Raw genomic sequence first — 14,971 nt, 5'->3', positions numbered from 1 at the left:
AACGTCTCTCAGACATAATGTAAAAAGTCAGAGTTTAATCTTAAAAGTCATCATCTTTGATCATTTTAAGAACTCTTTAACACACCTCTCTTGAAACAATGTAATTATATATAATTATACCTGCAATCTGGAATTTTTGCAGAGAGCACTATCAACCTCTGGAATTCACTGCTGCAGTGAATACATCATGGTTACATATTTTCTAGATGTTGGAATAAATAAAGAAGGGTTACTAGACAGAAAGAAAATAAAGTAACCTATTTGATACTGCATTTGATCACTAAAATGATCTGGGGTTTGCAGGTGATTCATCACTGTAGCAGATCTTTCCTTGCAGAGTGTATATTCTGTACTGCAATCAGCTGCTCACCCGGTGCTGTCCAACTGTGACACAGCAAACCCATCCGCCACGGCAAAAGGTGTTGCAGAGACTCCTTTGTTAGTCCAAACCCAATGTGTTCAGTCTTCGATACTACAGTCACTTACAGGTGTTCAGTCTTACATTGCACCACCAGAACTATCCTGCTGAAATTGCCCTATTCAGTGGGAATTAATCAAATCACAGCAAGGCCCAGCTACTCCCTCTTGCTGACGCAAACACTGCCACTAAACTAAAAAATAAAAGGTGCCAAAGAAGTAAAATTACCCACTGAGGGAGCCTTTTCATTGCTTACGTGTAATTGGATCCGGTAAAAGAATCAAACAACAGGATCTGATCCCCTGTTGCAAGGACAGGAAAACCTGAAATTGAAAAAAAAATCCCACCCCAATATCCACTCCTCTGACTCTGGAGTTCATTTACCAGATATAATAATGAGGGCCTTGCAGCAACAAAACTAATTGGAAGCAAATATTTGTAAAATACGCAGAGGCCAGTTAATGATTTTGTAATGGCTTGGCATGAAAAGCGGCATCGGCCGCGTGCCGTCCGGGCGGTAACACGACGCTGGTTGGTACCTGCTGTCCTGATGCTCCTGCGGCACATCTGCTCAGTATGCAGAGCCGGCAGCGCTCATTGGTTTTTGGTTCATTGCTGTTGTCGCTTTCTTTAAGTGAGAGAAAGCAGAAATCTTTCTTCAGCCATATTTCTTAGCCTTAAATCTTTTAGTGAGTTAGAATGAGCTGCTCTCTTGATTAAACACAGGACTCTCTCTTACTCCATCATTTTCAGTATTATCACCAAGAAGAAACACATAAAAGCCCCACTGTAAGTGAGCAAAGTTAATGAAAAAGAGCCACGTGAGGCTTGTAAACCATCTCACTGTTTCAAATCTCACCATAACCTATAGCCCTCACACACCACCTCACTTAGAGAAAAAGTGCTGCATTGTAAATGGGTCTGTAAATTATCTGTGTCTAAAGCAGGTAATTGGGAATGGTCAGCATGAAGAAAGCATCTAAGCTGGAATGATCTCCAGGAAAAACAGGAAAGGCATTGAGAGGAGAAATTTGTGCCTGAGATTTAAATTTTCAAGGGTTCTTTCTCATCGCAGCCTGGTCTGATAGAAACCTTACCGACAGCAGCAGATAGAGACGCTCTGATGTCAGTGGGGTTTGGATCAGACTCCCACACCAAAACACCGTTTACTCAGCGCGCATCAGAGAGATCTATGCTCCCTCCTAACTGCATATTCATGAAAAGGAAACAGCAAACAGACACAAAAAGAAGAATACAATGAAACACTACATGAGTCAACAATAAGTCATCATCGATTTCGCTCAGCCCTCTTGAACCTGTTTCCATGATGGAGAACGAGCCTGAAAGGAAGCCCTGCACAGGCTGCAACATGGTATGCAAACCACCCCAAAAGGCTCGGCAAATCAAGTGCACCTACCTGGCTAAGCTCGTTATTCTCCTCTTTCAGATTATTCAAAGCAGATTTATTAATTGTACAGAAAAAAAAGCCTACTATGTCCTTCCCTATTTCCTTTTATTAATTTTTAATTCATTCTCTTTTAATTATTAGGACCTACTCTGCAATGTCCTGGATGAATGCTAACAATTAAAGTCCAGGTATCTTGTTCTAAATTAAATCAGACCTCAGCTCTTGCGGGGGGGGGGGGAGGGGTGCTGGTTGTTTTTTTTTCTCTTATGAATAGGGAAAATTGAGGAGACATATTTGTTTATGACATCAACAGAATAGCTGGTTCTTAACAAGACAAATATTATACCAAGTTAATTTGAAGGTAGTATACATAATGCAGCATATCAATTTTGTATGACATGTGGGCTTGTGCCTGCATAATAACAACTTAAAAACAACATTGTGTTGCCAGTGACAATTACTATACTGTAAACCATTTCAGTGGGGCACACATTAATTTAATTCATTGCAGCAGGCAGGTTGGCACGCACTGAGAAAAATCACTGCGAAATGACGAATGCTTTACATTTTACAACATAAATACTTCCTTCAGGACTACAAGCCCCTGTCACGAGAGAGGCACCTTCTGGCATTACTCCAATTTATTAAGTCAGCCCCACTGCAACAAAAAAAAAGTACCTGCAAACATACATTACAATCACCGTCAACTCCATTTTACTCTCTCTCTCATATGGATGCAACAGCAGGGAGAGCATCCAGGAGCTTTCATCTAAAAATCGTGAAGAGTACTGTGACACACAAATCTAGAAGCACTTCTCTCCTTTTCTCTTACAGCCAAGAAGTTACCTGTAAACAAGCCCTGAAAATTCATGACTCAAGACACATTTCATGTGATATTGTGGGCAGCATGCTCAATTGGGGATCTCAAAAGAGTTGGATTCATTTTAGCTTGACAGATATATGCTTTAATCCCGTCAAATGGTTGTGTCAATTCTCCCAGTGATGCTAATAAAATAATGGAGAATTCCATTCATTTTAGTGAAGCTAAAGCCTGTACTGCAGAATATATACATATGGATCTGTAATACTGCTCGTTCTTCAAGGTTAGACCCTGCGAGACTGCCCAGCCATCCCACCGCTGATCTTGCAAAGCCCCAAGAACGCATACTTCATTTATATAGGGAGTTTCAGGGGTGCGTATGTACAATTTCAGAGGAACATGAAAATTTCTGGTCTTAGCAACGGACCACCAACTTACTGTCTTGTTGAGGGTAACAGTGTCTTCAAGCTGCTTCAGAAGGGTAAGTAAGAAACCATCAAAATTAGTCTGTTCATTTAACAATTCCACTCTTAGACTTCCTTTCTTGTTCTTAGCTCCACACAAAATTGTCTTACACAGGAAGGGACTGTTATCACATCCAAACTATTTTTCAAATATACTGTGGAGACATTTCACAGGGTAAGGGCCCTTGCTTAGTGTTTGAAAGCAATGGGAAATCTGGGAAAAAATCCCCAAGTCACAGGGTCTTTAGCCAAAACACCTTAGGGGAAGGGGGAAAAGTCAGATTATCCGCTGTTAAAAAGCAGCTGTAAATGCACAGAAAGTTTCTACATGCTCTATACAAGCTACTGTCTTTCTCGTCCTTTCTATTGACTATTTTAAGACGTTTTATCTGTGCTGGCATCAGTTGTTGCTAACCATAGTAATCTCCTTTTACATAAAAATAAAAAGGCTTCATGAGATTATGTAAAGTGAACCAAGAATAGAAATGAATATAAATACCAAGGAATATATCGGCTGTTAACATTCAAGACAAGATGTAATCTCTGGGAAGCAAAAGCGTTTAGATGTCTTCAGTTGGCATTCACCCATTTGTCTAAGAACTATGACATCTTGAACTGATCTATTTAGACATGGGATTTCAAGAGAGGCCAGTGCAGCAACAACAGCTTTCTAAAGGATATGGTCAGCCGTATTGTAACCAGCACTTAGTTTAACCATGTAGACCGAGATCTCTCATTTTTGGCACTACAGCAAAACTGAGACCAGGTCTTTCTGTTTGTTTGTTAGGGGAGGAAAAGGTAAGTTAAGTGAGTTTCAGGTTTTACCAGTTTTCATGCTTCTTCAAGATAGCACTTTCTCTTTTTTTTTTTTTTTTCATGGGTGGGAGTGGTGGTAGTGGTATTTGCTTTTTAATTCTCTCCCCTCCATCATCATAATTTCTCTCTTTCGTGGCATGAACAGGCAGAAGCAGAAACTGAATATGACTGTCATCCTGACCCTAATCACACAGAACCCCGATTGCATGGAAAAGCTTTGCAGAAAGTAGCTGGAGCTTCCAGTTTTAATGAACCAGGCTCAACAGAGAGTGTCTCTACATGCCGAGAAACCAGCCTTACTCCAGCTACTGCTTCTGTCCTACTGCACCTAATGCGAGGTGCCCAGGGCTGCCAATTCTCTTTTGGTTGCAACTCCCAGAGGTTTCATTTGCATCTTCGTGATACCTTTTCTCATAGCTGCTACTGGACATGATTAGTAGCTTCCAAAGAAAATTTAAGTGAAAGCAGTGAGAAATTTTAGGTGATTTGGCACTACCATGCTTGTGAGCTCACGGATTTCACCTCAGCGTTCTGGGGCACTCCAGAAGACTGAAGAGGTCAATTTTCATGTTCCTCTGAAATTGCCCATATTTCTTTTCATCTATTACAATGTTTTGCAACTTTTCTGTAAAGAAAAGCTTACAAAAAGGATGCCACAACTGACACACCCTTCCACCACCCTCAAAAACTTCAAAACCCAAGCAGCAAAGAACTGTATCTGACAAGTGGTTTGCTTTACGGGAACGGAATGATTAACAGCTAGGATTAGGAACAATTAGGAACTAAATCATGGGAACAGGGCACATGAACGCCTTCCTACGATGCATTATAATGAAACTTGTAATGAACTTGCTCACAATACTTTTTTTTTTCTCTCTAAATCCTGTGTTGCAGAGTACATGAACTTCTCTATAGCTTCCATAATAATAATTCTTAACATGTGGAGGTCACGTGCTTTTTTCTGCGACAAAAGAGCTCAAATGTTGGCCATTACAGAGCAAGGTATAAAACAGAGCAGGGAAAAAGCAACGCAGTAGATTAAGCAAAATACAGTTAAGTGCTTCTTTGAACAGAATGTGCATAAGCGCTTTCTTGACTGATGGCCTTAGCTCAGAATCTCATTAAATCAGCTGAAACTGCTGAAAGGACTTACCTGGCTTTAGCTCCTGAAAGTCATTGTAAAAAACATTTTAGGCACTTAGGAGCCCATGTCGTGTCAATTTATGGCTCCTATGGTCACTCGGTCGTATCTGCAGGTCAGCCGGGCCTTGGCACCACTCTGCAGCAACAGGTTCCTCCCTCACCACAAAGCCGCGGGCGCGTGGTGCGTCTCCTCAGCCACCAACGCTCCTGCGCTAAACCATTCCGGCGCGCACAGCGATCTCCACCCACGTTAGTACATCCCGTACAAGCTGAGAGCTGCTGAGGTGCCGTTCCGGCACTCCGTCCCCGGGGAAGACGGGAGGGCACAGCCTGGCTGCTGCGATGGCAACCGCGGCCTCCAGAGCGCGGGACGGGCTCCACAGGCGCCGGGGTGGTGTGGGCCGGGCCGGGCACGGAGGCAGCGGCAGAGGCTCTGCGCTTCCCACCTCTCTCCAAGGGGAGGGGGCAGAGAGAAAGAGACTTACGAGTTTACGAGGAACTAAAATACTTGAATGAGAAATTAATAATAAAAAGGAAAAACGAAATACATGCAAAACCGGACCAAGCTCCCAGGATGTGGCTGTGTCACTGGCTGGCACAGGGTAAGGCCCAGACTGGACTCAGCGACGGACAGGAGCTCGATTCCGGATTCAGGAACACACACATTGGGATCACAGGCAGACGAACAGACAGAGTCCTCCTCAGACGTTGGCCATTGAAAAAAGAGGGCTGACCCTCAGCTTTTACACTGAGCATGAGGCAGATGGGATGGAATACGCTGTTGGTCAGTTTTGGGTCCCCTGTCCTGTCTGCTCCTCCCCGCAGGTGGGAGCCCTCTACGCTTTTCTGCTGCCGACCCTCCAACGGGGCACGTAACAAAGGTCACTGGCCGTGGGTGTTAGAGCAATAAGTAGAAGCAAGAGCCTCTCTGCACACCGTTCCTCGGCATCAGCTATAGACACAGGTCGGATCACTCTGAGAGCGAACAGTGTCCGCCCAACGTACTGTTCACTTCAGTAGTCAGAAGACGTCTGGCTAAAAAGTGAACTTGCTGAACAGAGAATCAGTTCTGTTTTACCTCAAACCAGGAGAGGGCCTTAAAGCGACATGGTGCAACACCAGCTCAGCCCATGCCATCCCTGCACCTTGTGGGCGGTGGGCTCTGTCCGCGTGGCCACACCGGTGCCGGGCATGTCCCTGGGCAACGCGGGACGGGTTATCATATGGAGCTGCTCTCCCACAACACAGATTGCTCGAAAAGCATAAGCAGCTCTGTGAACAATTAGTCTACATCAGAGTGAATTTTATTCCTATCGTGTTTAGCACTAGATACTTATGTGTGTACAAGCCTGTCCATAAGTCACAACTGAAAATATTATCGTTCCCCACAATCCCTTTCTGCCCATTGGATGAAATCAGAAATTCAGAATATTGCATATAAAAAATAGCATTGTAAATGTCAGTGCTAACCCAGTATCTAACACCTGTGTATAGTATTATTCTGATGCTCAAACATAGAGGAGAATAAAGTTTAAAATAGATTTCAAGTCACCGCTATTAAGAAAGTTGTGACAGTACCCTCTTTGAACGTGAAAAGCCAAAGACACACTCCATTTTTAATTCATTCCACTAGTTACAAACAATACAAATGCTACAGAACAGCGAATTACATTCTCTCTCACACTCTGAGCACAGCAGTAAGAATGAACAATGAGATGTGACTATGATGGAAAACCAGCCTTTACGTCTAAATTTCACCCGAGCAGACTTTCTGCACACCCTCCCTCACTTACGCCACTGCGAACTGCAACTACTACAATGCTATCTGTAAAGCAATTAATCTTCTCACTTCTGTCCATCTCTCATCTACCAAACTATTATGAAAAATTCTTGCGCATCCTGTTTCTGTAGTAAGATATTACTCCTGAATTATCTGCAGATTGAGCATTAATGATGAGATGCCTTGTACCTCTGTAGGATAAGATGCCTCCAAGTTTAAAGCTTCTAATGATTTCATTTGTGAAATACATCTCTATGCCTGGTAAAAGCACTCCTCCATCCCCGACAGACTGCATCTGTGTCGTCACGCGCAGTACAGATGACATATCTGTGGGGTTATACCCCCACACTTCGCAGTCCTGTGGCTACACAAGAGCGGGCTAAAGACCACCAACAGCAGCAAGGCTTCCCCTTCCCACACATAGACCTACCTGCTGAAGTAAATATACTTGCTTAGCACAAATACTGTACATATATTAAAGGCACTGCCATTTTCCTGCTGCCAAAAAGCAGCAGGCGGATCTCCCCATCAACTGATCCAGCATGCGAACTGGGGGAGGTGACACCCCGCAGAGCGGCAGGCTGAGCCAAGGGACACGCCAAAGGAAACTTGGCTTGGAAAGAAGCGCTCGAGAGAGAGCTCTGCTCTTCCCAGAAGTAGCAGTGGATGTGAAAAACCACACATCTCCAGGAGCCGACCTACGCCATGGTGTCTGCAATAAGCACGCGGGACTCATCTCGCCCATCGGCAAGAAGATATTCATGGAGGCAGGCTGGATCCTTGGGAGCCTTCATCTACCTCATGGAGCAGCAACGCTCTTTGGCTGCCTTGGTACCTCCTCCTTCTCTCGTGGTTTTGATCCCCATCCAGGGATCAAGCCTTGCAAAAGAGAAACTCGGCTATTGTAGCTTCCAACTACTCTCCCCTCCCCTTTTCATATCATCCTGGTTAATTACGATGAGTGGACAAAACAAAGGCTGTTTGCCAGATGAAACAACATGGTAATCAGCGACAGTGTGCCAAGCAGATATATCCCAATTAAAACCAAACCAAAACAAAAAATTCAACCAAAACCCAACACCACTGAGATGAGTATCTGTTTTGCCGTGTCTGGAGCCGATTCATGGTCCTTCAGTAATTCTACCAGGAAACTGAAATAAATATACCTGAAATTTGCATATGTCTATATTATACATTTAAATCCGTGGGGCTTCCAAGTCTTTTATTAAGAAAGCACAGATAATGACTGAAAGCAAATGCTAATTTTATTTGGTGGCTCTCTCTCCATTCAACTTCACTGACCAGACAGACAAATTAAGAAAGATAGCATGCTTACCCAGAAGCCATTTGTTAGACATCTTCAAAAATCGATGCTTGACACAATTGAGTATCTTTTCGCAATAGAATTTTATTTGTCATGTTGGGCTAGAAGCGTCAGTTAATAATTCACTCCACAGTTCCATAAACCTCCATTGCTATCTTTCACACAACCTTGCAGTTTCACAGGCTGTTGTTAAGCGTAGCTTAAAATAGTCTGTTATCAGTCCTGACCCTCGCTGTTATAACTCAAACAGATGCACTATCTGTGATCATTCTGACAAGGAAACAAAATAAACAACCCAGTAACTTTGAAAAGGACATATACACACTGAATACATACCGAGAGAAGGGCTACCCGCTCAAGAGCTCCTACCGCAAGCAATGGAAAGGTCAGACCAGCAGCACAGAATGGCTGTCCCAACCGCACTGTGGACCGTGGACAGGACAGAGCCCTTCAGTTCTGGTTCAGATTTGGGTTTTCCCTTTTTATCAAGTTATTGGATGCTTTACCTATGCATCTTGTTTGAATTACAGAGTTCAGAACAGTCAAGCTGCAGGCCAAGGCAAGACTTAGTATGATTTGAGCGTACAGGTAAATATTCAAAGCAGCCGGGCTCAGTGATCTACCATGTTCCCCACAGAAATAGCAAAAACACAGAATAAAAATACCGAGTAGGCAAACTAGTTCCGAAACGGCACCTCCTTTGAGTCAAACACACTGTTCTTGATTCTGTGGTGGCATGAGACTGCCCATCTTCAGTCGCAAATACACCACACCGGGTTTCGTTCAGCCCCCTGATTTTCAGGCTCATGGAAGAGTGTGTTGGCTCTAAAATTCAGCCTGAACTTCACTGCATGACAAAGTTTTCAGGCCAACAAATGACATGTTTTGCCCAGTAACAGAAAAACAGACATACTGAGACAGAATTCCTTCCCTTCACCATGACATGCAGCTGCAGGACGACACGCGTGCCCCGGGCCCTTCACACACGAGCTCCATCCAGCTGCATCTCTCCAGCTGTAGGCTCTCCACACGTGAGGTTAAAGTACTGTATGTAATCGCTTCACCTGCGAGCATCTCGCAGAAATACTCTTTGACTCCCCAGTGGACGGCTCAGGCTTTTATCCAATAAACAGCTCCCAGAAGATCTGTTCCTACTACTGTTATTTGTTGCCTTAAGACATCACAAGAAGGTTGACCTGAAGGTCAACAGACGCCAACAAGAGAGGGGTCACACTGTTGACCCCAGAGGTGAAGGACATTGCAGAGCACAGGAACATGCCGTGGAAGTTTCTGGATGAAATTTCACTTTTCCAAGTCTGTTCAGTTCAGTTTGGTTCTGCAGGAGCGACAGAACCTGTCATTGCTTCTTGTTTTGACAGCATGGCAAACTCTGTAAACGCCCGTTCTCTCTCTTCCACTTAACACATCTCAATAATGGAATATTGTCTCCGCAGGTTTGTGCCTTCAATGGGCAAGCTATTGCAGAAACAATTCCACAATTCCAGGAAACGGGGAATTACGGGTATTGGGAATCAGAACAGAAATAAGTGTGGGGCGGTGAACAGCAGTGATTTAGAAATGCGGAGGGTAGGACGCTGCTCATGCAATTCCACTCTTAACAGTTCCAAAAAAACCTGACTTTGATGAATTCTATGCAAGCACGTGAATACACCTGTAGATTTGCCTGCACGAAGGCAGCAAGGAGGCTATTTTGGTGCTGTGTTGTTCACAGTCGTTGTTCACAGTCTAAAGAAACCAAACCTGGCGTGAAGAAACACTGAGAAAACAGCCAAGCTAACCCAAATTCATTATCTCACTATTGTACTCTTCCTTTAAAATGCAGATACGCAGACAGATGGAAGTTAGGAGCAAAATCCATATGTTTTCTTTAAAAAGTCTCACAGAAAACTCTCTGAACTGTATTTGTAGAATTAATCAGATGATTAGCAAACATTACAGATTTGTAACGTGAATAAGCAGTGTTGCCACAGCTAACACTGAATTGTTCCATTACAAACTCTGCTGTTATGAGTTTAATATTCCTAGCTGTGAAAAAAAACAACACTTTGGGCTGAATGTATTGGGAATCGTACCAAAAAAGTACCTATCTGGTTTCAAACTTTGTAGCACTACAACAGAATATATTTACTGCTGAGCTAAAAAACTGACAGGGCAAGTAACAGGGGAAAACGCATTCCTGATTTATGCAAAAAATAAACTAAACACCTATTCATTCCCATAAGTTTATAAGAATATCATTAAAAATTCTAAACATTCTAAACAACCTGCAGGCAGCACAAAAAAGCCTGGACAGAGAATTAATTATAATTGTCAGCCACACCTCAAAAAAAAGATGTATCTCTAAGTTTTAAAGCTTTCCAAACTTGTAAATAATCAGATATTCTCAAAGTAAGGAATGGTAATACCATAATTCTGAGAACTACTAGCAAAAAGATGTTACTATGATTGAGACAGAAGTTAAAAAAGAATAGATTAGGATATTTTTTTCCATGGTAATTGAGATGTTGTTATTCAAGAGCATCTAAAAAAATATTTCTCTAGTTCCAGTGTTAAGCTCTCAGGGATAAGTTAATGGTGGATGAACCATATGCGGTGTCTGGTCCCGCACTTAGCGATATGAACTCCTGCACCTTCTACACGACTTAAGCCCCAGGACAGGTATGGCTCCCCATTTTTTGTTTTTAAAGGGTAAAGGAAATCAACTCCGGTAGCCTCTTTTTACATACTTCTTTATCTGCTGTAAACTATCTACCTGGGTCTGGAATAACAGAATCGCAGCAGTTGCCTGTTACTGTTGACTCATTTTCTCTTCCATTGCCTAAAGCAGGTTGCAGCCAGAGGTGCTTCTGAAGTGGAAACAACACACGATTTCTGTGGTTAGGAAATGATCAGAAAATTAGCCCTAGGAAAGGACAGAGGAAAACCAATCTGTCCACAGACTATGTTTAATCTTCATCTATTATAATAAAATCTTTATTACAGAAAACACCTTTTATCTTAGCAATCAACGATTTTTTATATTGATCACTGCAGTGATTCATAAATGAGCTCTATCGCAGGAGAACAGTAGCGGTAATTTTATGGTGCTGCCTATCTGAAGGGACTTCAGCAAAACTCTCATCTTCCACTGCAAGCACAGCACTGTTTATAGAACTTGTATGACAAATAAAACACTTTGTAAAGAAAAGCTTTGTGCTGAACTCCTTCTCATTATATAAAAGCTTTTAATGTATTACCAGTTTTAAACAAATCTGCTGAGGGGATATTGTCCTGCATAACAGTAATGGATTTAGATTACACCATCATCAGGAATCTCTGTTTTTGCGGTTGAGCACTGGCTAAAGGTTTAATGCTTGAAAACAGGGTTGGCCTCACTGATTTATGAGGCCCGAATATAATTACGCCTCCTCCCACTTACTGTGAAACCCATGACTTGAAATGCACATAATATACTCCTCGGCACTTCTTTGTCTTATACACACACACACACACACACATAGCCCCTTACATGCGTGTACATTACAATGAAAATCTGACCGGAAAGGACAGCAAGCGCATATGGAGTTACTCATATCACACATTTGAGTACTTACATACAAGAGGACTCTCCATTTTCCCAGTTGTTAACTAACTGCTAATAAGAGAACTAAAGTAATATCACATAGCGTCGCTAGGATCTGCCCGGCTTGAAAGATTCCCCATGGGACGTGCTGTGTGGTTATGGGAAGGTGCTTCAAATGTCAGTGAAGAGCCCGATAGGACACAACGGCATAGTCAGGGAGGAAAAATACAGTTCCAAGCTAAAAAACCCCAATCCTTCCTCGCCCTTCAGAGTCAGAGCCCTCTTTCTGCGGTGCCATGTGGACCCAAGTCTGAGGCTACCCCAGCAAAGAGTGATTTTGAAAAAAAGAGAGAGAAGAAGTACGACCAGACATTTGCCTGTACAGTATACAATTAAATGAATACCGAAGAACAGGTGTGGTGGGCTAGTTAAATTGCTTTGTTGGTTAAATTTAATTAATATCATTATTCCTGGCTGCCTAGTATATCAAATCTGTAATTAAACAAGTACTCTCTCCTCATTAAAAAAAAAGTTATTGTAACTAAAGGTTTGAAGCAATGATAACTACAGCTGACAACAACATTGTCAGGTGGTTCTACGTCTGTACTTCAACTCCGAGCAGACATTAATCCTAGTGCCCCAGTCTGTAACTGGGCCATGCTTTCCCCAGAAGAATATTTATCTATCAGGTGTAGCAATTTAGATTCCTGGTTTAAAACTGGATGCCTGGTAACACACAAAGGTTAGAATTTCCCTCCCTTTACCAGGGGAAGGGTTTGTAGCCACCTTTTCCTTCAAGCATCATCACATTGATCCTGAAAACTTGAGTTTAGCAGGCTGTACTGCAGCACATAGTATTTTTATTTATATTCTATTATAATATTTGAAAAAGTAACAAGGTCAAAACGAGCAGAAACCATTTTAATCTTCATTCCTTTTATGCTGGAGTAGTTTGATCACCTTAAGGGGATTCAAAATAAAGGTCTGAAAGCCATATGGGACAGCACAAACATTAATCTAGTTTGCCTCCTATGCCCTCCTCGCTCCCTCCCCCTGCCTGCCCACTGGCCGGGCTTGATTTGTCCTCTTCAAAAATGAGTCAGAGCTGAGGTCACAGAATGTGCAGAATTATAACCGGTTCCCTCCCTCCCCATTCCCATGGATTACCCCAAATGGTGAGATTAGAGCAGTGCCGGCAGCTGGAAATCGCCCCCTCCTCTCCCCCGGCTTCCACCCGCTCGGCCGGAGGAGGCAAGAGATGGACAGAAATACTCTCCACAGCAGCATGTTTGGTTGGTTTTTTTTGGGGGTGGGGGGTGGGGAAGATCCCAATTTGGCTGGGTTTAAACTTTAGCCTGAGGTCTTCACTCCTTTTAAAGGGACGAGAAATAACTGACTGGGTCCTCAGGTGGAAGCAGGCTTGAAAAAGATCTCTGGGCTCCATCTAGGGTTAACAAGTGAAATATTGCAGTTAGAGAGGAGACTAAACTGGATTATCTAAAGGTTCCTTCTGGCTTTAAAAAAAATACATCTAGAAATCTGTGAGAGACAGCTGATTATCTGGCTCAGTATCCTAAGCCGAAACACCGGGCTACTGAAGAAACAATTTCAGAACAACAGCTTATGAACGAAAACAATGGAAATACAGCAGTACGCAAGAGGTTTCTCGTTATTTATTTTTACCACTACCAGACAAATTCTGTCCTTAGGCGTGCTGGCCATCCCCGCTTGCTCTCTATCCCAGGGCCAATTGCCTGGCAGCAAAATCAAGTCCCACAGGTTTCAGTAAGAACAGAACCCACTGCGCCCAGCCTGGTGCAAACTCCGTCCTTTCTGTGACCGGCATCATTAGATTCTACTGAATTTTAGCTAATTTTTCTTAAAAAATACATATATTCTTTATACATATCTATCTAGTAATTCAAATTTTTTAGGAAGCCAAAGTTTTATCATTGCCCTCCATTGTTTCTGTGCTATGTGGAACGAATACAAAACGCTGTCTAACCCAGACAGGGTGGTTTTCTCACCCTTTACATCCCCGTGGCACGGGGGCAGGCAGCCAGAGCAAGCACAGGAAAGCTCCGGAATGACAGCAGGAAAACCCACCCCAGTCCCCGGCTCTGCTCAGGAAAGCGATGGCCGCACACAGGGTCAGCTCTCCGGTAAGGTAAGGCACAGTGGCAACGCTCATCTGACATGGACGCAAATACAAGCAAGAATTCCAGCACCGAGGGAGAAAGGAAAGAGAGAATAATTCCACTCAACAAAGATACAGACTTCCTCAAATTAAAATCTAAAGCCCAAGCAGGCTTATAGAATTTCCTTATCAGCTTTGAAAAACTACTGCGTGTTAAAAAGACCACAGAACTTATTTCATTTTTTCAGTTGGGCAAAGAAACCCACTGACACTGCCATTTGTTCATTTACAGCAAATATTAACATGGAAGACAATTTTCTGCCTGACACAATCATTTTAATTTTTACCAAGACGAATGTTTTGAATGGCAAAGAATAATTAAATCATTTCCCATTCCAAAAGAAGCCTCACGGTCTCATTGTGTGTTTTCACCGTTTTGTAAATCATCTAATGATTTTCTGCTCGTTTAAATATTACCTCCCCATACCAAACTGATTAGCTAACGTGTATAACACACAGCAGAGGGACTTTCAAGAGGTACCAAGTTCCTAAATCATCCAAAGATTTCCTGCTACGGTGAGTGTTCCTCGCCCTGTGAAACAGGTCAGGATAATGCATAATCAGCAGGGCCAAATTCCTGTCTCTCATGTTTCTTGTTCATCTCAATCTGCTCCAAAAAGAGAAAGGAGAAAATTTACCTTGAAGCTCAAATTTTCAAATTAACTCTTCAGCCACCGTAAAGAAAAAAACCTCTCAGTTTGCTCAAGATCCTCTCTCTCTCTCTTCAACAGAAAAGCTTCCAATCAGCTGTAATACACATTTGATCAGGATATACAGAGAAGTCTATCTGTAGGCATAAACCGTTATTTTAAAATAATTCAAATCTGATATACAAGGGTCATAAAACAGCGACGAGTTGTCATTCTCACTTGTTAGAATGGTTTAGGTGAGCAATGAGGAGCTATTTTCTTCATCAAGAATATGGTCTATATTTCACTTCAAGTGCAGCGTGAGAGTAATTTCACCTAAGCGCATTACAGATCTGGCCTCTTATTCTTTGTTTTGCTCAAAAACGGGG

General features: G+C 42.7%; 1 protein-coding gene across 1 annotated transcript in view; it reads right to left on the bottom strand.

The window, feature by feature from the left end:
* The window catches only part of LRRTM4 (leucine rich repeat transmembrane neuronal 4), a gene marked incomplete at both ends in the record, with an annotated part of 226,485 nt that overhangs the window by 81,046 nt on the left and 130,468 nt on the right, over positions 1-14,971 (bottom strand). The gene's annotated exons all lie outside the window — the stretch shown is intronic.

Source organism: Vanellus vanellus (assembly GCF_965231255.1).
Source record: "Vanellus vanellus genome assembly, chromosome: 26".
Lineage (NCBI taxonomy): Eukaryota > Metazoa > Chordata > Aves > Charadriiformes > Charadriidae > Vanellus > Vanellus vanellus.
Note: the sequence above shows the minus strand (reverse complement) of the source record. Positions and strands in the feature narration are given on the sequence as shown.